Genomic DNA, 23,100 nt, shown 5'->3' on the forward strand with positions numbered 1-23,100 from the left:
ATGACCTTAGGTAAGGTACTTTAATTCACCAATCTTCAGCTCCTCACTTATAAATTGGGGAAGATGGTGTTCCCTGCCTTCGAGGCTGTTGTAAGGATTAAATGATGCCTGGCATCTTAATCTAACAAGCAAGAATGTACAGGCACAGACACCGACTCACACCCAATGCATGAGTATATGTATATTATGTACACATGGATACATAGACATGCAGAAGCTCACACAGATGAATATTTGCATGCAGTAAACATAAGGACAAAACATGTCCACATGGACACAGATATTATCTTATATGGCTGGACTCGTGCAGAGATAAATACAGGTGAATACAGATATAGTCCCACGGATTTACGTATGTACACCTAGACATGGCTACTGCCCCCAAACAAGACAGGATTTCACTCACTTAGATGATGACACACTCAAAACCCCCATTATAAGCCAGGCGTGGCAGCTCATGTCTGTAATCCCATCACTTTGGGAGGCTGAGGCGGGTGGATCACCTGAAGTCAAGAGTTTGAGACCAGCCTGGCCAACATGGTGAAACCCCATCTCCACTAAAAATACAAAAATTAGCTGGGCGTGGTGGCAGATGCCTATAATCCCAGCTACTCGGGAGGCTGAGGCAGGAGAATCGCTTGAACCCGGGAGGCAGAGGTTGCGGTGAGCCGAGATTGAGCCATTGTACTCCAGCCTGGGTGACAAAAGTGAAACTCCACCTCAAAAAACAACAACAACAACAAAAAACAAACACAAAAAACCCATTACAGGCCCATGCATAAAGAGCTCTATAAATGTACTTGCATGTACAGACATTTAAATGCACAGGCAGATGTACACTCAGATGCCATGTATACCTACACAGAAATACCCAAGCAGACTACATCATAAGCATGTACGAGACATATACATATATCTTTAGATAATACCTATCTAAACACACTTTAGACGTGCATATGTACATATAGACATACACAGGTACACAAATGCACAGATGTACAGACATGCACCCTCACGTGTCAACATATGCACACATTGGCATGCACATATCCACACACACTGTTCTACAAATGTACTCATAGGTTCATGACATACAAGTCCTAAATGCACATCGAATACATGGATATACACATATACATATGCCAATGTAGCTATATGGATGCATTTATAGACTTAATCATGCCACAAACAGAAACAGACTTACACATGCCCAGACATTAGAGACACATGCAATTTATGCATATGAAAAACAGAGACACCTAACCACAAAGAAGCACTTTTACAAAGGTGGCTGTGACTTTTTTTTTTTTTTTTTGAGACAAAGTCTTGCTCTGTCGCCCAGGCTGGAGTGCAGTGGTGTGATCACGGCTCACTGCAGCCTCCACCTCTCAGGTTCAAGCAATTCTCTGCCTCAGCCTCCCAAGTAGCTGGGATTACTGGCACCCACCACCATGCCTGGCTAATTTTTGTATTTTTAGTAGAGACAAGGTTTCACCATCTTAGCTAGGCTGGTCTCAAACTCCTGAGCTCAGGTGATCCACCCGTCTTGGTCTCCCAAAGTGCTGGGATTACAGGTGTGAGCCACCGTGCCCAGCTGAGGCTGTGACTTTTATTCTATTTTATTTTATTTTTTATTATACTTTAAGTTCTAGCGTACATGTGCTCAACATGCAGGTTTGTTACATATGGATACATGTGCCATGTTGGTGTGCTGTACCCATTAACTCGTCATTTACATTAGGTATATCTCCTAATGCTATCCCTCCCCTCTCCCCCTCTCCCCACAATAGGCCCCGGTGTGTGATGTTCCCCTTCCTGTGTCCAAGTGATCTCATTGTTCAGTTCCCATCTATGAGTGAGAACATGCGGTGTTTGGTTTTCTGTTCGTGCCCTTGTCTTAGTCTTTTCAAGAGAGAATGAAAATTATCAAGCTCTTTCTGCTTAATATGCTGTATAAAAGTAGATGTGGACATTACCAGAAGGATCTCTAGAAGATCTTGAGTTCACATGCGAGTATGCACACACCTCACAAACCCACGTGCACAGAATCAGAGACATAAAATCACATAGAATCACAGAAATAGAAACGTGCATAACCACATATAGAATAAGATACATGCACAGACACACACCCCACTGAAATGTCAAACTGTAATATTTAAATGCATATCTATTGAAGTTAAAAAAAAAAACTGCATTTTAATCCCAGCTCCATCACTTACTAGTTCAATGATTTGGGGCCATTTTCTTGCCTTCTCACCTGTAACACGGGAGTAATATTAGCACCTATCTTTTAGAGTTCTTTGAAGATGTAGTGAAATGAAGGGCTTAGCCCAGTGCTTACAGTGTCATAGATGTTGCTGCTATTGCTGTTATCTTTTGGTTTTGGTCCAAAGTGCTTAGCTAGATAGGGTTTGGTTTTTGTGGTCAAACTGCATGATTATATCATAGAGATGTATTAATCACTTTTTTTGTAAATGTATTAATAACGAATAGTTTATTAATGTAGTAATATGGATTATGTCCACAAACAAGGTCATTTCTGAAATTCTCAGCAATGATAAGGGATTATTATTGTCTTTGGCAAATGGAAAAATCTGAAACAAATATTTCCTGCTAGTGTAGTTTGTTGTTGTTATTATTGTCATTAGTATTCTTTTCCTCTTTTCAGGAGGAGATGGAAGATTGAGAGAGAGAGGAGTGGAAGCATGGGAAGAGGGCTTTGCGCCCAGTGCACATTTGCCACCTAGTGACTAAACTGAGTAAGTAACGTATTTTTGGACTGCTCAGACAAGTCCCTAAAACTTCACTCATTGCAAGGTTGTGTAATCACGCTTGTGAATAAGCAAGTATACATCAAGTTATAGCGATTTCCGCTACATATCTAGAAATAAAAAGAAGTCATAAAATAAAAACAAATCTTTCTCTCTAACTTTTCCCCCTGCCATCCCAAATTTCCCTGTGGAATTCACTGAGACCGTGTTCTATAGCAGTGATCTTCATACTTTCTAATTATTTACCACCTAACATCATTTTGGAAAACGGTCCCCTCCATCACACATCTTGACGTGAACACCTGAAATTTCTTATCATAAGTTTAAGTATTTGTAGCATATTTCCAGCATATTGTGAATACTCAGACTTTTAAATAAATTATTTCATCAATTTTTTGCATGCAAAAATAAATGAAATAAAAATACCATACTCATTTGATATTCATAATTGTTGATTTAAAAAAACATGAACAAGGTCTTCTTTAGCAATCAGAAATTTTACATAGTATTTCTGTCTCCTTGAACTTGCCATTCCATTCAACTTCCCTCAGATAATGTATAATAATGTATATATTTTAAATGGTTAAAGGCCCCTTATTGGTCACCTTACCATACATGCCTGCAAAAAGTATATAAGAATTGAAATAAATTTTCTGTGACTCTAAGCCTCAAAAGATTAAAATTTTTATCATAAATTTATCAGTAGTACACAATCAAAAGAACATAAAATATTACACATTTGGTAAGTAATTAGTAAAATGAAAAGTAAAATTGGTTGAAAATACATCCCTTTTTTTTTTTTTTTTAAACAGAGTCTTGCTTTGTCGCCAAGGCTGGAGTGCAGTGACGCAATTTCAGCTCACTATAAACTCCACCTTCCAGGTTCAAGCAATTCTCATGCCTCAGCCTCCTGAGTAGCTGGGATTACAGGCACGCGCCACCATGCCCGGCTAATTTTTTTGTATTTTTAGTAGAGACAGGGTTTCACCATGTTGGCCAGGCTGGTTTCAAACTCCCGATCTCAGGTGATCCGCTCGCCTCGGCCTCCCAAAGTGCTGGGATTACAGGCGTGAGCCGCTCCGCCTGGCCAAAAATACATCTCTTAAGTGAATATGATTTTATTTTCCCCAAACTAATTTTTGAATCTGAGGATGACCCTTACTTATTTCTAATGAGACAGACTTCAGTTCCTGTCTTTCATTTTTATAGATAAAAGAACTCAGAAAATTTTGTTCCCATAAATAATCATGTAGTGACCTGTCATCAAAAATAATTTTTAATGATTAAAAAAAATTTAACTAAATTTTTGAGTTTTAACAGACAACTTGATTAGACCCATCTTTAATTCTGTGAAAGCAAAGAAACCCTCTGATTTACTAAAGGATTTGTTGTTCAGTCACTTTTTCAGTTTCCGGGAAGTTTACTAAAATGGCTTTCCCCAAATTTATTACATAACTATTATATCTGTCATATTTTCATTTGCGGCATTATTTAAAATTCATTATACATATAAAAGGTTGTGAAAATCAAAGTACTTAGATCAATATGTCTTTGCCAATACAATAATTTTGATAAAATGCTATTTATTTATTTATTTATTGAGACGGAGTTTCGCTCTTGTTGCCCAGGCTGGAGTGCAATGGCTCGATCTTGGCTCTCTGCAACCTCCTAGTGACCAAACTGAGTAAGTACCATATTTGTGGTCTTGAAGCCTGCGGGTTCAAGAGATTCTCCTGCCTCAGCCTCCCAAGTAGCTGGGATTACAGGCGTGCGCCACCACGCCCAAGTAATTTTTGTATATTTAGTAGAGATGGGGTTTTCCATGTTTGTCAGGTGGTCTCGATCTCCCAACCTCAGATGATCCACTGGCCTCGGCCTCCCAAAGTGCTGGGATTACAGGCATGAGCCACTGTACCCAGCCTTTAATTTATTATATTCTATAAATATAAGAACTTGAGGCTACAGATTTGAATTAACAATTTTATAGAAAATATTCATAATATAATTTAATTGGCAAAGGCAGTATTCATATAAAAACAATCAACAAAATCAGATTTAGTTTCAGAAAAAGTGTCTGACTTCATTTTTCAAGGAAAAAATATTAATATACATTTTGAGGCACATTATTCAAACCATGGATAAATCAATTATGAAGCACCCTGTTAAACAGATAACTAGCAAAGTAAATATCATATTAAAATAAAAATGAGGTTTTTATCCACTTCAAAATAAATTAAGAAATTAAATAATAACTTTGTTTCTGATATATAATTTTAAATTAAACAATGTAGTATATGGTTACCATTGGAGGTCATACATGAAACAAGGAATCTGAACGTAGGCAGAATTTCTCATGTAAATATGTATGCATGTGTTTTTAGAACATTGGAGTTGAATTTCTGGGAATAATTAACTAAGAATAGCTTATACATTTTTTTTTCCTCAAATCCGTAAACTTAATTAGACCATAGAATTAAACTTTTCTTTTTTTCTTTTCTTTTTTTTTTTTTTTGAGACAGAGACTCGCTCTGTTGCCAGGCTGGAGTGCAGTGGGGTGATCTTGGCTCACTGCAACCTCCCCCTCCCAGGTTCAAGCGATTCTCCTGCCTCAGCCTCTCGAGTAGCTGGGATTATAGGTGCCTGCCATCCCGCCCAGCTAATTTTTGTATGTTTAGTAGAGACGGGGTTTCACCATGTTGGCCAGGATGGTCTTGATCTCCTGACCTCGTGATCCCTCCACCTCGGCCTCCCAAAGTGCTGGGATTACAGGCGTGAGCCACTGCACTCAGCCTAGAATCAAACTTTTTTACGATATTTTATGAAAGAGTCTGAAAAATAATTGCTAAATATAAAACTCGCGTGTCATTTTATTTTTGATAATAGGAGGCAGAAAGTATAAAGATTATTTATAAAATGAATTCTTTTTTTTTTTTTTTGGAGTCAGAGTCTCACTCTTTTGTCCAGGCTGGAGTGCAGTGGTGCAGTCTCGGCTCACTGCAACCTCCACCTCCCAGATTCAAGTGATTCTCATGCCTCAGCCTCCCGAGTAGCTGTGATTATAGGTGCGAGCCACGACACCTGGTTAATTTTTGTCTTTTTAGTAGAGGCAGGGTTTCACCATGTTGCCCAGGCTGGTCTCGAGCTCCTAGACTCAAGCAATCCACTTGCCTTGGCCTCCCAAAGTGCTGGGATTACAAGCTTTAGCCACCGCAGTAGGCCGAGGATTGATTTTAATTGGAAAAGATATTTTATGATACAGTCTGAGAAACCAGGTTCTAACAAGTTGAATATAATGATCACATAATTTCTGAAATAAATCACATAATTTCTTCTTTAATTTTTAACTTTTTAAATATTCTTGATACATTTGTACATACTTATGAGGTACATGTGAAATTTTTTTACATGCCTAGAATTTGTAATGTTCAAGTCAAGGTATTTAAGGTAACTATCACCTGAGTATTTATCATTTCTCTGTGTTAGGTACATTTCAGCTCCTCTCGTCTAGCTATTCCGAAAAACACAATGCGTTGTTGTTACCTACAGTTACCTTACTATGCTATCAAACACTAGAACTTATTCCTTCTATTTAACTGTATGTTTGTGTCAATTAATGAACCTCTCTTCATCCCTCCCGTCCTGCCTATACAGCCTTCCCAGTCTCTGGTGTCTATTATTCTACTATCTACCTCCATGAGATCAAGTTTTTTAGCTCCCACATATGAGTGAGAATATGTGCTATTTGTCTTTTTGTGCCTGGTTTATTTTACTTAAAATAATGACTTCCAGTTTCATCCATGTTGCTGCAAATGGTAAGATTTCATTCTTTTTTATGACCCAGTAGTATTCCATGGTTTATATGTAACACGTTTTCTTTATCCATCCATCTGTGGATGGACACTTAGGTTGATTCCATAACTTTGCTATTGTGAATAGTGCTGCAATAAACATGGGAGCACATGTATCCATTTGATATATTAGTTTCTATTCTTTTCGATACATACCCAGTAGTGGCATTGCCAGTTTCTATACATAAGTTTTACCAAAGTCTAAATATTTTTTAGTATTAGAAAACAGACCAATTATGTTGAAAAGAATCAGTGTCAGCAACATCTACTGTAACTAGTTAGGAGATACTCCCCCCGCCCAGTTGATGACATATGTTAGCGATTAATATTGGGACTAGCTGGAAAAGAATGCTTAATTTTAAGCAGGTGGGGAAAAATGGTGTTCTTAGGCAGTTTCATTTCAAGAGAGAATACACGTAAGAGTTGAGAACCTGAAAGTAGATTCATTGATACTGTTCCTACTCAGGTACTTCTTGAAAAGAATTTGTGTAACAGTAGCCTAGTTTGAAGACCACTGTTCTAGTCTGTCTCCTGCAAGATTGTTCCAGAACACTACATTGTTGTAATTCTTGGAATCACCCATTTATTGTAGTTTATGTTCACTACTGTGCAATGGAAGTAGCTGTCACTTTTGAATTTCTGCTGGATGCTTCTGTGAGTGATCATGTTTGAGCAAAATGTCCTGGAAGGGATTTTTTGGTTTTGTTGATACATGCACATTTTGACTAAACTTGTTTTGTCCAGTTTGGGAGCCACAATCACATGTGGCTAACATTTAAAATGTGGCTAGCACAAACAGATATGCTGTAAGCATAAAATACACACTGGATTTCAAGGACAGGACAAACATAGATAAAGTATTTCACTACTATTTTATGTTAACTACATGTTGAAATAATATTTTGATGATATAGAATTACATAGTGCATTTCACGAAAATTAATTTTACTTGATTTTTAAACTTTTAAAAAATGTTGCAACATGAAAATTTAAAGTTACTTGTGAAGCTCACATTATATATATTATATGACAGTGCTGGTCTAAAGTTTGTATTGGAAATCTCTCTAAGTTTCCCTAAAACCACTTCTACGGAAAAAATTGATTTTCCACTAATCTGGTTCAGTATATTGCTATTCTGATGTTACCTGTGCCTTTTACTAGTTTTTGGGTTTCCATGTTGGGGGATTTTTGGTATTAAGCAGGAAAAAGTAAAAAAAGTAATATTCCAGTAAGAATATTGGGAAAAAAGTCTTCTATTAGTACCCACTTTCCCATATGAACTTTGAAAGGCTTCTTAGTGGTTACATGTGAAGCTTTTCAGACTCTTCATAATCCCAGTGGTGGATAATGCATTCCATTGAAGACATGAAGTATTTAATCACATCTGATTTTTTTTTTTTTTTTTTTTTTTTTTGAGACGGAGTTTCGCTCTTGTTTCCCAGGCTGGAGTGCAATGATGCAGTCTCGGATCACCACAACTTCCGCCTCCCGGGTTCAAGCGATTCTCCTGCCTCAGCCTCCTGAGTAGCTGGGATTACAGGCGTGCGCCACCATGCCTGGCTAATTTTTTGTAGTTTTAGTAGAGACGGGGGTTTCTCCATGTTGGTCAGGATAGTCTCAAACTCCTGACCTCAGGTGATCTGCCTGCCTTGGCCTCCCAAAATGCTGGGATCACAGGCGTGAGCCACCACCCCCATCAACATCTGAAACTTTTTTATGTAGTTATTTCTTATGTAATATTAAGAGAAAAATATACTTCCAGATGAACTATGATGTAATGCTTTCATATTCATTAGAATTTTAATTTCATACTTACTAATGAGCTCTTTTAGACTTATTTAGATATATATTTTTATTATGTATCATGATATAACAACAGCTGTGACCAAATTTGAGCATACATGGACAATGTTTACCCCTATTCAACTGCTTTCTGGCCCACAGTGACTGTAAAATGCCATTGATTATAAGATCCATTCTGATTTCAGTGATGTGAAGTGTGATAAAAAAATATGCATCCTAGAATTGATAAATACACCAAGTTATTTATCAAGAGAAAAAGATCATGGAGGGCAGAAAGTCAAACTCAAAGACATTGGCCTAATGAAAACACCTTTTCTATGTATTATTGTATTTACAAAACTTAAAATGTGATTCTCTTTAAAATTTTATCAGAGTCCTCTTAAATAACATTTCATTATACATCTCATCACAATTGGTATTTCATGGTTTTTCTGGCATTCTGTTCTTTGTTTCCTGGTTTGGAAGTGGGAGGGCTAGGGTAGAATGGTGACATGTAGGGTTAGGGCTGGGACAGACCAGATCTCTCCAGACTGAAAAGGTCTAGTACCTCCATTGGGAGAACTGCTTAGCACAGTCTTGTGTGAAGCTATGACTTCAATGACTGTTTTTCTTCATAAGTGGGCTGACAGATAGAGTTCTCCTCGTCAAGGCTTAGTTTAGTTTTAACATAATCAGTATATCCTTTCTTGACTGAAGGGTCTAAGAAGGGAAAGAATGAAGATTGGGCAGCTTCCTAGTTTTTGTTTTATATTATATTCGGGAGGTCTGTAGGATGCATGAAAATTTCACACGAAGTACATTATCTCAAGAATCAATAAAGTAAAAACAAGATTTGTCAACCAGGAATTATGGCACATCCCTGATTCTAATGATACTCTTGATGATATGAGATACCAATCTCATCAATCAATCAATCAAGAAGTAACAAAGTGAATGTTTTCTTGCAATGAGAAGAATAAGAGAACCAATGACATGTTTTCTCTCTTGTCCCTACAGTGAAACCTTACATTAAGACTTCTTAGATATTTCTTGAGGGTTTAGAAGCCCAACTTCATGGGCAAAAGGGGCTTTTGCACAAGGCTCCTTGCTTGCAAAGGTTCCATGCTTGGCTTAAGGTTCCATGCTTGGCTTAATGCTCAGCTATGAAATTCTTAATAAATTTTTAAAAAGGGGCCCCACATTTTCATTTTGCATTAGGCCCTACCAATTATGTAGTTGATTCCATTCAAAAGGGGATACTTGCCAGTGAATAATTAACTGAAGATGCAAAATAAAATTAGAAGCATTCCTAATGTGCACTGAATTCTTGCTGTCAGCTCATAACATAGGATTCATAAGCTATTATTGCTGCTATTGTGTTGTTAGGAATCATAGTTGTAGAACAGGGGTAGTTCGTACTACTCAACAGTACCTCATATTGACTCCTCATTTTTCCATGATACAACCTGGGGCATCTTCTGTGTCTCTATTTTCTCATCTATAAAATGTCTGTGACATTACACTTGCCCTACGTAACCCCAGGTAAGGCAATTGTTAGAATCAAATTGAAATTCTAGTGAAAGTACATTGTGACTTGCAGTGGTTGAAACAGTAAAGGTTGAAACAGATGTAAAAGATGATTTATTCCTCCTCCAGAGCTTGGAGCCTAGGTGACAAGCACCAGCCAGGGGCTCTAGGGATCTGAGTTAGACTCAGTAGTGACGCTGCTCTGACCCATGAATACAGAGTAAGTATTCCAGTGGGTACTAGAACCAGGAAATCACGCCTTTGAAATCTCAAGAGTCCAACCAGGCCATCCCACTGCTGTCAAAAGGGCTGGGTTGAGGCACCTGGATGCAAATCGCAGAAATGCAAATAGGGTTAGAGGGTTTGGTAGAGAGAAGAGGAAATGCGCTTGAAGAGATCCTCTGAGCCACTGGAGCACGGTCACAAGCACTTGTCTTGGACACCAGGATTGAGGAGGGAATGGCCAAGGGTGCCAGCCATCTCAGACTAACAGAAGTTTTCCCATTACCCAGAAGAGAATTGTATTCAGAGTTGCCATTATCTGAGTAAGGAAAAGACTCTTGTCTCTATTGTATGAGGGAACTCATTTTCTTGGTTGTAAAAAGGAATAGCTCATAATAGAAACCTTGGGGAAGTCAGGAAATACCAGATGACTCCAAATGCAAGAATGCCTGTAGATGATTGCCTTCTGTAGTACATCCCGAGGGTCTTAAACAATTATAGCATCTTGCTGTGAAATGCAGTGGACAGAGGTGAAAGTAGCAGTTCAAATGAGGCCACAGAAAATGCCAATTGAAAGATGATTTACAAATAATCTTGGCAATGCTTTTTCTCACTGATAGGAGATGGCGAATAACAGTTTGCTTTATTTCACACTGTCCCTTCGGCATTGCTGGCAAAATGGCCAGTGTACTCCTTCCTGTCTCTCAGCTCTGATCAGTCCCAGGGAATCAACTTAATTTAACCTCACTGTATCTTTGTAGGGAACATCTAATCTGTCTTTACGGTAAATAGAATGAATATATTGGTTACATCTTACCTAAAGAAAGCTTTCCCAGGGGCACTTTGTTTTGCAAAAGTTTACCGGAAAATTTTTGTGTAAGTTGGATTATGGTTAAAATTATTGAGTGGAGCTTATTAAAAGTTTTTGTGCTGAATATTTTGAAAAACCACCAATTACACCTGATATATACATTTTAATATGTAGGGCTCTTAGCTTGATTAGTGTAGGGTACACTCTTGGGATTTCTATGAGAGAGAAAGGTCAAAATCTTCAAGTAAGTGACTTTCCTATTGGCAGAGTGAGGATTATTAATCCACGGTTAATTTGAGCTTTGCTCTTAGATTTGTACATTGAATCCAGGGTACTCAAAAGCAGGACAGAAACACTTTTATTTTTCCTGCATCCCACCAGGTAGATCCAAGTAGACAACATTTTAACGTTCCTTTTTCTGTACTATATTTTGCCCTGCTGAAATGTGGTCTTTTGCAAGTACATAAAAAAAATCAAACTACTTAAGTCCCTTAAAGAAAGAGTATGCATTCAGGCAACGATTCTATATCCTGAGATTTGTTCATATTCATGTAGGCAGAAAATTCCTGCACAGCAAAAAGGTATCCCTCTAAAATACTTATATGGAAAGCAATTAGTGTGACTTTGAGCTGACAAAACACTCGGTGAATAGCAGAAAGAATATTTGTTGGTAAGGTCTTATGGTAGAAGGCTATATATGGAGAGAGAGAGAGAGAGAAAGATGGAAAGAAGGAAAGAAAGGAAGAAAGGAAAGGAAGGAAAGGAAGGGAAGGAAGGAAGGAAGGAAGGAAGGAAGGACGGACGGATGGACGGAAGGAAGGAAGGAGCAAGCAAAAATGGTGGCCAGGCACGCATTGGCTCACACCTGTAATCCCGGCATTTTTGGGAGGCCAAGGAGAGTGGATCATCAGAGGTCAGGAGTTCGAGATCAGGCTAACCAACATGGTGAAACCCAGTCTCTACTAAAAACACAAAAATTAGCTGGGCATAGTGGCGGGCACCTGTAATTCCAGCTATTTGGGAGGCTGAAGCAGGAGAATTGCTTGAACCCAGGAGACAGAGGTTGCAATGAGCCGAGACTGCACCACTGCACTCCAGCCTGGGTGACAGAGCAAGACTCTGTCTCAAAAAAAAAAAAAAAAAAAAGAGAGAGAGAGAGAGAAATAGAAATAGAGATTTATATCTGATAAAATGCCAGGTATTTGTTATTAGGTCATTTTGATTAGACACGGACACACAGATGAGAGATGGAGAAGTAACAGGAAGTTTTGACAAACTATGACACTTGGAATCAGGGCTTAAGGATGATAGCTACAAGTTTATCAGCTTCTGCAGTAGGAGAAATTTTTTTTTTCTGTTTATTCTGCTTTAATTACACAGTAGTGAGACAATCCCTTTCTACCCTTAAAAGTAATGCATTTCAATTGTCCCACTTTATATCACCCAATATGATTTGGATGTGAATTTTTACAAAAAAAAGGTAAAAACAGCCTTCCCAGCTAATGATACAGTTACAAGACATTAAAATATTTGCACAGAGAAAGCAAGAAAATCTTTATTATGGGGCTTGCCCAGAGTCTAGTTAATCTGGCAGTATTCATGCACCATATTGTGAAGATACAAGCACATGACCCTGCGAGCAGTTACATCAATAGACATTTTGAAGGAGTTTTGATGTTAGATATAGGGAAGCCATTCCCCAAAAGAAAGTTGAGAGGCTTTCCCTCCACCTCCTCCTCTTGACCTTGGAGTTGGTAAAATTTTTAGGTGTTGCTACTGCCTGTGCAGACCTGGGAATATCAGAAATTGCTGAAATTGTTTCTTGTACATGCAGAAAGAAGGATAGGAATGTAGTATTTTAGGAATGAGTATTCATGAAAAGACTGTTTCCTGGCTAAAATGATACAGTATATTTGGTTGCATATTTCTATTGGGAAGTGAGGAAGAGGGGTTTATTGTGTTGTGTCAAAATGCAAGGGTAAAGTAGGTAGGAGTATTTGCATCATTTTGATTTTTTTGCACCTGAGTTTGTACACTAGGTTCGGCTGCCGCAAGGGCTGCAAACCTAGTAAACCAATAGCAAAGAGCCAACCTCTGATCTGTTATTGGTTCAGATCAAAGACTTCCAGCTGCTTCACAACTTGTCTGGGGGAGGATGAGTCACAATCTAGATCAGTTAGGAAGATAGGAGGTAAAGATGTGGTTGGACATCTGCATTTGTGCTAAAGAGAGGTCGAGCATTACTACTAAACCTGTGCATTTTGAGAGGCTTTCATCACAAAGGAGCCGACAGAGGGGAGTTGATTGTTGTGCAGAGATCTGGGTTCAAGCATGAAGATGCTTGTATATGAGAAGCTGCTAGTGGGGAACGTTCTCTGGGGGTTCCTGAACAAGATGGATGGGTGTCATCTGTGCAGGTACCTATTTTTTTTTTTTTTTTTTTGAGACGGAGTCTTGCTTGTCACCCAGGCTGGAGGGTAGTGGTGCGATCTCGACTCACTGCAACCTCTGCCTCCTGGGTTCAAGTGATTCTTCTGCGTCAGCCTCCCGAGTAGCTGAGACTACAGATGCACGCCACCATGCCCGGCAATTTTTTGTATTTTTAGTAGAGACGGGGTTTCACCATATTGCCCAGGCTGGTCTTGAACTCCTGACCTTGTGACCTGCCTCCTTCGGCCTCCCAAAATCCCTCCCTGGGATTACAGGCATGAGCCACCACACCTGGCTGGACCAGAGGTTTTTTAAGCTACCTGCAGCATTGTCTAAAATCCCTACTGTGTTCCCAGAGGCCACACCTGTCAGTGAAGGTAGGTTGAAAGCTAAGCAATGACCTCATTTATGACATAGGAAAAATTTCCAGTGCTTCCCCTAGACCCCAGTTGAGACTGAGGACAAGACAAGGGAAGGTGATAATATAGTCATAGAGTTGCAAACAACCCTTAAAGGCCATTTAGTGTAATCCCCATATCTCAGTTTTGAAATTCCCAATAAATTGTCTCTCCTACCTCTGCTTGAACATCTCCAGTACTGGGAAGCTTGGTGTTTTCTAAGGTAGCCCATTCAGTCTTTGACCATCTTCATTAGATAACTCCTCCTCATATTGAACTGAAATCTGCCTCCTTTGATAGAGGTTCTGATCTCTTGAGCAAGTCACCTCCCACTGATACATGACCCTTTTGATAATTGAAGACAGCACCTATGTTTCATTTAATTCTTTGCCTAGCTAAGTTTTTCTCAATCTTCATTTGACAATTTTGAGACTTCTGTTATCCGTGCTTTCTCCTCTCAACAGTCCATAGGACAGGGTACCAAAGTCTTACATAGTATTCCTGGTGAGTCTGACCATTCATATCCTAAGTTGAGCATCATTTCTCTATTGATCACATGACATGGTCAGATTGCATTGTCGACTCAGCCATAGTTTCCAGACAGTCTAAACCCAGCTGGAAGATGCCCCAATGCTGCTTCACTAAGAACTATAGGGATAGATGATGCTTCCAACCAAAAGTATTTCACTACTGAATATAGGTCTTGGTGACACAGAAAGTAATAAAGTAGAGGGTAGAAAGTTATCTGGTAATATTTTTTGTTGATAACTTTAGTGTCTATTTTTCTTCTATATATTATCCCTAGTTTATTCACTGGTCATTTCATATGCTGTCTGGGACCAGGCCCAAGAAAATATGGAAAAGTGAAACTTACATAAGATTGAGGAATTTTATTAGTCATATACATTGCTTACAATAAATCAGGAGTGAACTTGAAACTGCCTTTCTCTCTTCACGCCTCCCTCCCCAACCACAGTGTTAGGAATGAATGACACTGCCTGCAAATAGAGGATAAGAGAACTTGGTCACTTAAAAATATAGCATTTTAATTTTTTCTTCCACTAGATTAGAAAATATTTATTTGATTAACAAACTGTAGTTGTATATATTTATGGAGTACCATGTGATGTTTTGATACATGTTGACATTGTGGAATGATTAACTCAAACTGACAAATCCGTTACCTCACATACTTAATCTTCTTTGTGTTGAAAACATTTAAAATCTACTCTTTTAGCTACTTAACTTTTTGTGGTGAAACATTTAAAATATACAATGCGTAATTATTTATTACAGTCACCATTTTGCAAAATAGATCGCTAAAACTTATTCCTCCTGTCTAACTGAAACTTTGTATCCTTTGATCAACATCCCCCCTTCCCCCATTCCTCTAGATTTTAACTAAGTTTGTTCACTACGTGGGCTAAAACGTGTGACATATTCTTTATGTAATTAACTAAATAATAATCCCCAGTAGAATGTAAAGAAAATGTGATTTGGCAGACTTATGCTTCGTATAGTTGGATGAGAGAGGGATCCAGTGTGAAGTTACATTTTGAGAATATTCACATTCCTGATGGATTTGTACAATTAGCACATATCACAATGATCACTCACTTAGAATTACGTAATCAACGCTTCATACAAGGGCTAAACTAAAAACTATAAGATAGGTGACAGCTACTAATGTATTTATGGAGACAATAGAACAAACTATTTGGTATTAGAAATGTGTTGAGTAAAAAGAGCCATGTGCTTGCGGGGAGCAACTAATGAAGAGTTTGTTTACATTGTCCCATATTTATGATTAGGTGTTCTACCACCCTCCCGCTCCACCCTTGACATTTACTATATTTACTGTTCTAACTCCCTTCCTGGGACTGGAGCTCCTTCAGTATCTACCTTACAAACTGCATTTCGTCACACACACTGATTCACTCCAAAGCCAGTTTCAAATATGGTTCCTTCTTTTGGTCCTAAGATTTGAAAGACAGGGCATGTAAGTTTCTAAAGCACAAGTGAATTCGTCTTAACAAGGAAAGATAAATACATTTTCCCTGCAGTTTCAAAATTTTCCACAATAAATGCGTAGGAGTTTTCTTAGTAGGAAAAATAATAAATGCAACAAAAACTTTGTTTATTTGGAAGTGTTCTGAAAAAAACATTTAGGTATGGGGTAAAATGGGCTGGAATTGCATTTTTTTCAAAGTTTGGAAATCTCTGAGCTGATGAATAAAGAATTACTTTGGGTTGGGCACGGTGGCTCACGCCTGTGATACCAGCACTTTGGGAGGCCAAGGCAAGTAGATTTCCTGAGGTCAGGAGTTTGAGACCAGCCTGGCCAACATGGTGAAACCCCGTCTCTACTAAAAATACAAAAATTAGCCGGGCGTGGTGGCTGGCACCTGTAATCCCAGCTACTCAGGAGATTGAGGCAGGAGAATCGCTTGGACCTGGGAGAAGGAGGTTGCAGTGAGCTGAGATCGCACCATTGCACTCCAGCCTGGGCAAGAAGAGCAAAACTCCATCCGGAAAAAAAAAAAAAAAAGAATTACATTGGCCTTCGTTGAATCCTGGCCTGGCTTTTCATGCAGAACAGCACAGGCATTGTAAACATGTGAAGCCAGGTGTACTGGCTTTGACTTTTGTTTTCTTCCAGCTGGCAGTGGGCTAGGATGGCTGTGCCCAACTGTCTTCACTAAGAGCTGCCTTATTTTTGAAGATGTGGAATTGGCTATGGAAAGCAAAATTCCTCTGGCTGTGCCTCTGGTGCCTTGACCTATCTGGCCACATGCCATCCCTGCCCTGCACTCTTCTCTCCTATTTGTCCAACAGTTTTTTTTGTTTTTTTTTTGAGACGGAATCTCACTCTGTTACCCAGGCTGGAGTGCAATGGCGCGTGGTCTTGGCTCACTGCAATCTCTACCTCCCGGATTCAAGTAATTCTCCCACCTCAGCCTCCCGAGTAGCTGGGACTGCAGACGTGTGCCACCATGCCCAGCTAATTTTTGTATTTTTAGTAGGGACAGGGTTTCGCCACGTTGGCCAGGCTGGTCTCGAACTGCCCGCCTCGGCCTCTCCAAGTGCTGGAATTACAGGCGTGAGCCACTGCACCTGGCCTGTCCAACAGTTTATAAGGAGGAGAGTATACAGTGGATGACAACATCTTATGCAGTTAAAGGGCATTTCATGATCCTTTACAGATAAACTGGGATAGAAGAATATAAAATATTAACTTCCACCCCAGAAGAAGCCACCTCATTTTTGTTTTAATGAAAGTTTGTTAAAGTTATGAGGTTACAAATTAATTTAAATGTTTGAGAAAATATGCTTCTTGTTTAGAGAAAGTAGGACCATAAACCAGCAAAAATATTTCACTGAATTTCACTTTTAATGGCTGCAGGTGAACACTTGATCTGAGAGTGGTACAGATCTCTTTGTCTTTCTATTCACCCTCATTGTCTTCCCTCAACCTAATCAGTTTGTGGGTAACTACTTGAAAAGTATTTTAAGTTTTGCAGTTTTAATTTAGTTTAATTTAATTTTTGAGCCGGGCGCGGTGGCTCACGCCTGTAGTCCCAGCACTTTGGGAGGCCAAGGCGGGCGGACCACGAGATCAGGAGATGGAGACCATCCTGGCCAACATGGTGAAACCCCGTCTCTACTAAAATTACAAAAATTAGCCGGGCGTGGTGGCTGGCGCCTGTAGTCCCAGCTACTCGGGAGGCTGAGGCAGGAGAATGGCAGGAACCCGGGGGGCGGAGCTTGCAGTGAGCCGAGATAGCGCCACTGCACTCCAGCCTGGGCGACAGAGCGAGACTCCGCCTCAAAAAAAAAAAAAAATTTTTTTTTGAGACAGGGTCTCGCTCTGTCGCCCAGGCTGGGGTGCAATGGCACAGTCAAGGCTCACTGCAGTCTTGACTTCCTGGGCTCAAGGATTTTCCCACCTTAGCTGCCTGAGTAGCTAGGACCACAAGCTCCCATCACTTTGCCTGGCTAATTTTTAAACATTTTTGAAAAGTTTTTTGTAGAGACAAGGCCTCCCTATGTTGCCCAGGCTGGTCTCAAACTCCTGGGCACAAGTGATCCTCCTGCTTTCACCTCCTCAAAGTGTTGGTATTACAGGTGTGAGACACCATGCCTGGCCAAGTTTTGAAGTTTTAAAAACATGTTCTACAAGTCCATCAATGAATGAATAAAGAAAATCTGGTATATATACACAATAGAATACAATTCAGCCATAAAAAAGAAGGAAATCTTGTCCTTTGGGACAACATGGATGAACCTGGAGAACATTATGTTAAATAAAATAAGCCAGACACAGAAGACAAATACTGTTTTGTCCTCATATGTGGAGTGTAAAAAAGTTGAACTCATGGAAGCAGAGAGTAGAATGATGTTTGCCAGGGGCTGGGGTAAGGAGGAGGGGACATGAGGAGACGTTTGACAAAGGATCCAAAATTTCAGTTAGACAGGAGGAGTAAGTTCAGGAGATCTATTGTACAACATGGTGAATATGGTGAATAACAATATATTGTATTCTTGACAATTGTCAAGAGAGTAGATTTTAAGTGTTGTCACCACAAAAATAACTATGTGAGGTAATACATATGTTAATTAGTTTGACTTAGCCATTTCACACTGTATACATGTTTCAATAACGCATCATATACACGATAAATATATGCCATTTTTGGTCTACTAAAAATAAATGAATTTTTTAAAACCATGTCTATTGATAGAGGACTATTTTTTTATTTCAATAGTTTTTGGGGTACAGGTGGTTTTTGGTTACATGGCAAAGTTATTTAGTGGTGATTTCTGAGATTTTGGTGCACCCGTCACCTGAGCAGTATACACTGAACCTAATACGTAGTCTTTTATTGCTCACTCTCCACACATCCTTTTCCCCCGAGTCTCCAAAGTCCACTATATCATTCTTATGCCTTTGCATCCCCATAGCATAGCTCCCACTTATTAGTGGGAACATACAATATTTGGTTTTCCATTCCTGAGTTACTTCACTTAGAATAATGGCCTCCAGCTCCATCCAAGTTGCTGCAAAAGACATTCTTTCATTCTTTTTATGGCTGAGTAGTATTCCATGGTGCATATATACCACATGTTCTTTATGCATTCATTGGTTAATGGGGACTTGGTTTCATATTTTTGCAATTGTGAATTGTACTGATATTAATATAAACGTGTGTGCATGTGTCTCTTTGTATAATTGCTTCTTTTGTTTTGGGTAGATGCCCAGTTGTGGGATTGTTGAATCAAATGGGAGTTCTACTTTCAGTTCTGTAAGGAATCTCAATACCATTTTCCATAGCGGTTGTACTAGTTTACATTCGCACCAGCAGTGTCAAAGTTTTCCCTTTTTACCATATCCGTGCCAACATCTATTTTAAAAAAATTTTTTAATTATAGCCATTTTTGCAGAAGTAAGGTGGTGGTTTATGGTGGTTTTAATTTGCATTTCCCTGATAATTGGAGATGTTGAGCATTTTTTCATGTGTTTGTTGGCTGTTTGTATATCCGATAGAGGACTATTTAATCTGCGAAATAATCATGTGAAACCAAAGCAAGATGCATGTGATATAAAATAAGATTTGACAACCTAAACCAATCTGCCAGTGGGAAGAATACATTTTGAAGAGGCTTCAGTGTCTTTCCTGGCTGGATGAACAATTTGCTGAGGTAGAATTTCAGAGGAAACAAGAATAGTTTTGTAGTCAATGCAGGGTATTAAGGGCTTCCTAAAGAGATTACATGAAATCCTTATTATAGTCCACTAATACTTTATTAATGTAGCAGGCATATTTTGCTCTTCAAATTTTTCATTTAATCTTGTATTTGTGAATATTACTAAATGTCTTGGGATTAAGGACTTTTAAAGAGCCTTGTTTACAAAGCCGCATTATTCAGTTTCCTGCAGCAACTCAGAAAGGAGTCTACACATCTACCCCACAGCCCTCCTTATTACATAGGAATTTCAAAAGGATAAAGGAGAGCTGGAAGAGTTTTAGGAGGAACTTGGCCAAAAGGAAGGGAGATGTTTGCAATCGCTCCTTCACCTTTGCCACAATCATTTTCTTATGCCCTCCCTTGATCCCTTGGTGATGATTATCTTAGGGACAGGACATAGTAGTAGCTCCCCCTTGCTCTGGCTTCTTCCAGTTCTTTAGGCTTTTCCCCCACTCTCTCTGCCACTGCCTTTGCCTATAGTGCCACTTTTCCTCAATTCGGCTGTTTAAAACTCATCTCATCTGTTAAAGCTCATCTCAAAATACATCTCTGTCATCCCTTCCACCATGAGCAAGAAAAAAAGTTTTCAGCAATCTCTGGTATTTCCACATCTGAATAGTCAGTAGTGACATCACAAAATCCTATCAACTCTAAGGTCTCAAGGAGGAGGGAGAGGGAACAAAGCCACTAGAAGTTTTGTGAGGAAGGGTCTGTCTGTCTCTAACATCAACAATACTTCACTTGTCTGTTGGGTCCAACCACCAGGCATAGTCGTTTGCTTGTATCTTCACAATATGGTACATGAATATTGCCAGGTTAACTGGGCTCTGTGCAAGCCCCATAGTAAAAATCCCCTGGCTTTCTCTGTATGAATAGCTTGTAAAAGTATCATTGATTATGAGGCTATTTTTCACTTTTGTTGTAAAAAATTCATGCCCAAATCATGTCAGGTAATGTAAACTTGGACAAGCAAAAATGCATTACTTTTCTAGGGGAATGGAAATTTTCTCACCGCTGTGCAATGAAAGCAGAATAAAGAGAAAACGCTCTTGCTGCAGAAACTGCTAAGACCTTAGCTTTCATTCTTAGCCTGATTTCAAGTGTTTGAGTTTGTCAAAACTGCCTGTCACTTGTCCTTCCCTCATCTGTGTGTCCCTTTCTCACATACATCTACTCAAAATGATATAATAACAAATTATGCAGATACACAGCTGTAAAAATATGTGATATATCCCATAATATTGCACAATTCATGTCTGTGAGCACAAAGATGGTGTCATTTGTTTCAGTTGTTTCTATGTTCCCTCTACATGCACCTAAGCATCTTAAGGGTAGATGTATCTTCTTTATGTCCCATAAAGGGCCTAGCACAGTGCCTTCCATAGAGATGCTCAGCCAATGAATGAATGCATGAAGAATAGAATCAGTATGTATGTGTTGGTATGTATCCATGTGTTGCTAATTTGCACAGTTATGTGGTGTAACAGTGACAAGCCATAGACAAGCCAACACTGAGTGGGGCAGAACTGTCTCCAGGTTAACACCAACACAAATCACTGAGGAGAATAATTAAAAGAATAAAGAAGGACCCAAACACACTGACCCACATCTCTCTCTAGTACACATAATTGCATGTTAGAGAAGCACATGTTTATTGTTACTAAGCATCTCTCTTTTTAAAAGGCTTTTTTGTTACCACACACTCCTGAATGTCAGGCAGGTGACGATTAGTGGCAAAGTGACCTTTGCCAACTCTTATTTCCTCAAAAAACAGATGAGAGACTAAAGAGGTTGTATAACCAACCAGTGGCCTGTGACACCCCAAATAGCCTTTTGTTTAACACCAAGTCTGTTAATGAGGCATCTTATTGCTCCTACCAGATGTGTGGATTGTTCCAGAAATCAATGACTCTATTCAACTGGGAGCCTCCTGAGTTAATTTGGCCCTTTAGCCATCTCATGCTTAGTGTCCTGAAATTGATGGTTGAGGAGGCATCAAATAAGCTATCTACATCAAATAAGCCTGCTACAACAACAAAAATCCCAACAAAGTAAGAATTAGTTATTTTAATTATTTAAACATAAAATGTAAAGTTTCTGATATATTTGGCTAGATGATGTGATTGAATTGCTGACAACATAATCTTCTTTGTTATATACATAAATAGAGGAGGAAGATCAGTTTCTTTGTTGTTTTCAGGATTAAGTACTTTTTTGAAAATTAAGAAAAGGGAAAAATTAGGACAGATGTCACCTTTTCAACTACCAGTCTCTTTCAGGATAGTGAGAGCAGACTAAGATTCCAGAGTCTCTACTAATTAGAGTCTGTGCTACTAATTATCAGTACAATTTGGAATAAGCCTTCCACTCTTGGGCCTCAATTACCTTGTTAGTAGATCAAGACATTGGACCAAATATCTGTGGGCCCTTTCAGCTTTGAGTGTTTGTAACTTCGTGAAACATCTTTGCCTTTATTTGTTATACAGGGCCATGTTGGAGTGATAACCAATAGGGAAGTAAGAGCCATATACTTTTGGAGGGTATTTCTTTGAGCATACTCCCATGGTGGAAGAGTGCTTTGGCTTCTAGAGCTGTGTTGTCTCATACCGAGGATGTGCTATACCTGTAAAATATGTACCACATTTCCAAGACTTTGTCTGAAAATTTTATAAAATATCCCATTATTTTTTCTCTGTATTATATGTGGAAATGATAACATTTTGGATATGTTTGGTTATATAAAATATGTTATAAAAATAATTTACCTGTTTCTTTTCACTTTTTAAAATATGCTATTCCAAATATTTAAAATTATACCCATGGCGCCTATATTTCTTTTCTCTCTTTTTTTTTTTTTTTTTTTTGAGATGGAGTCTCGCTCTGTCGCCCAGGCTGAAGTGCAGTGGCATGATCTCGGCTCACTGCAACCTCTGCCTCCCAGGTTCAAGTAATTCTCCTGCCTCAGCCTGCCGAGTAGCTGGGCTTACAGGTGCACGCCACCACACAGGGCTAATTTTTGTATTTTTAGTAGAGATGGGGTTTCACCATGTTGGCCAGGATGGTCTCGATCTCTTGACCTTGTGATCTATCCTCCTTGGCCTCCCAAAGTGCTGAGATTACAGGCGTGGGCCATTGCGTCCGGCCAGCTCCTATATTTCTATTGGACAAGCCTGGTCTAGGGAGTTACTCCTGCTACATTTGACCTGAGTTCCCAGTTCAAAAACCTCCCAAGGTTGAAACCATCTAAACTAGTGGCACTTAGTCTTGGATTCACACTGGAATCACAGCGGCATATTATGAAAAATAATGATCCCCTCCTCCCTATGATTCTAATTAAACTGACTCATAGTCACCTTTCTTATGTGCTCTGCATTTTTTCCATAAGGCCATGGGTGGCATTAAAAAAAAAAAAAAAGACTTTGTTATATGAATGCCAGAAACTTGTGTATATCCAAGTTGGACAGCTACTGGATTAAGGGGGCATGAATCAGTGAAGCAGGCTTAGCCCTGACTCTTAACCAGTCTCAAGGGCAAAACTGTTGATCTCTTCAGTACTCAAA

The 23,100-nt window shown here is 39.1% G+C and overlaps 1 long non-coding RNA gene across 1 annotated transcript; it reads left to right on the forward strand.

Annotated features, from left to right (window-relative positions):
* The first annotated feature begins 1,304 nt into the window (after positions 1-1,304).
* LOC126946935 (uncharacterized) lies at positions 1,305-16,343 on the forward strand. Its single transcript, XR_007722806.1, has 2 exons — positions 1,305-2,762; positions 4,403-16,343. It is a non-coding gene; the product is annotated as an uncharacterized LOC126946935 (long non-coding RNA).
* Positions 16,344-23,100: the final 6,757 nt, after the last annotated feature.

Source organism: Macaca thibetana, chromosome X (genome assembly GCF_024542745.1).
Source record: "Macaca thibetana thibetana isolate TM-01 chromosome X, ASM2454274v1, whole genome shotgun sequence".
Lineage (NCBI taxonomy): Eukaryota > Metazoa > Chordata > Mammalia > Primates > Cercopithecidae > Macaca > Macaca thibetana.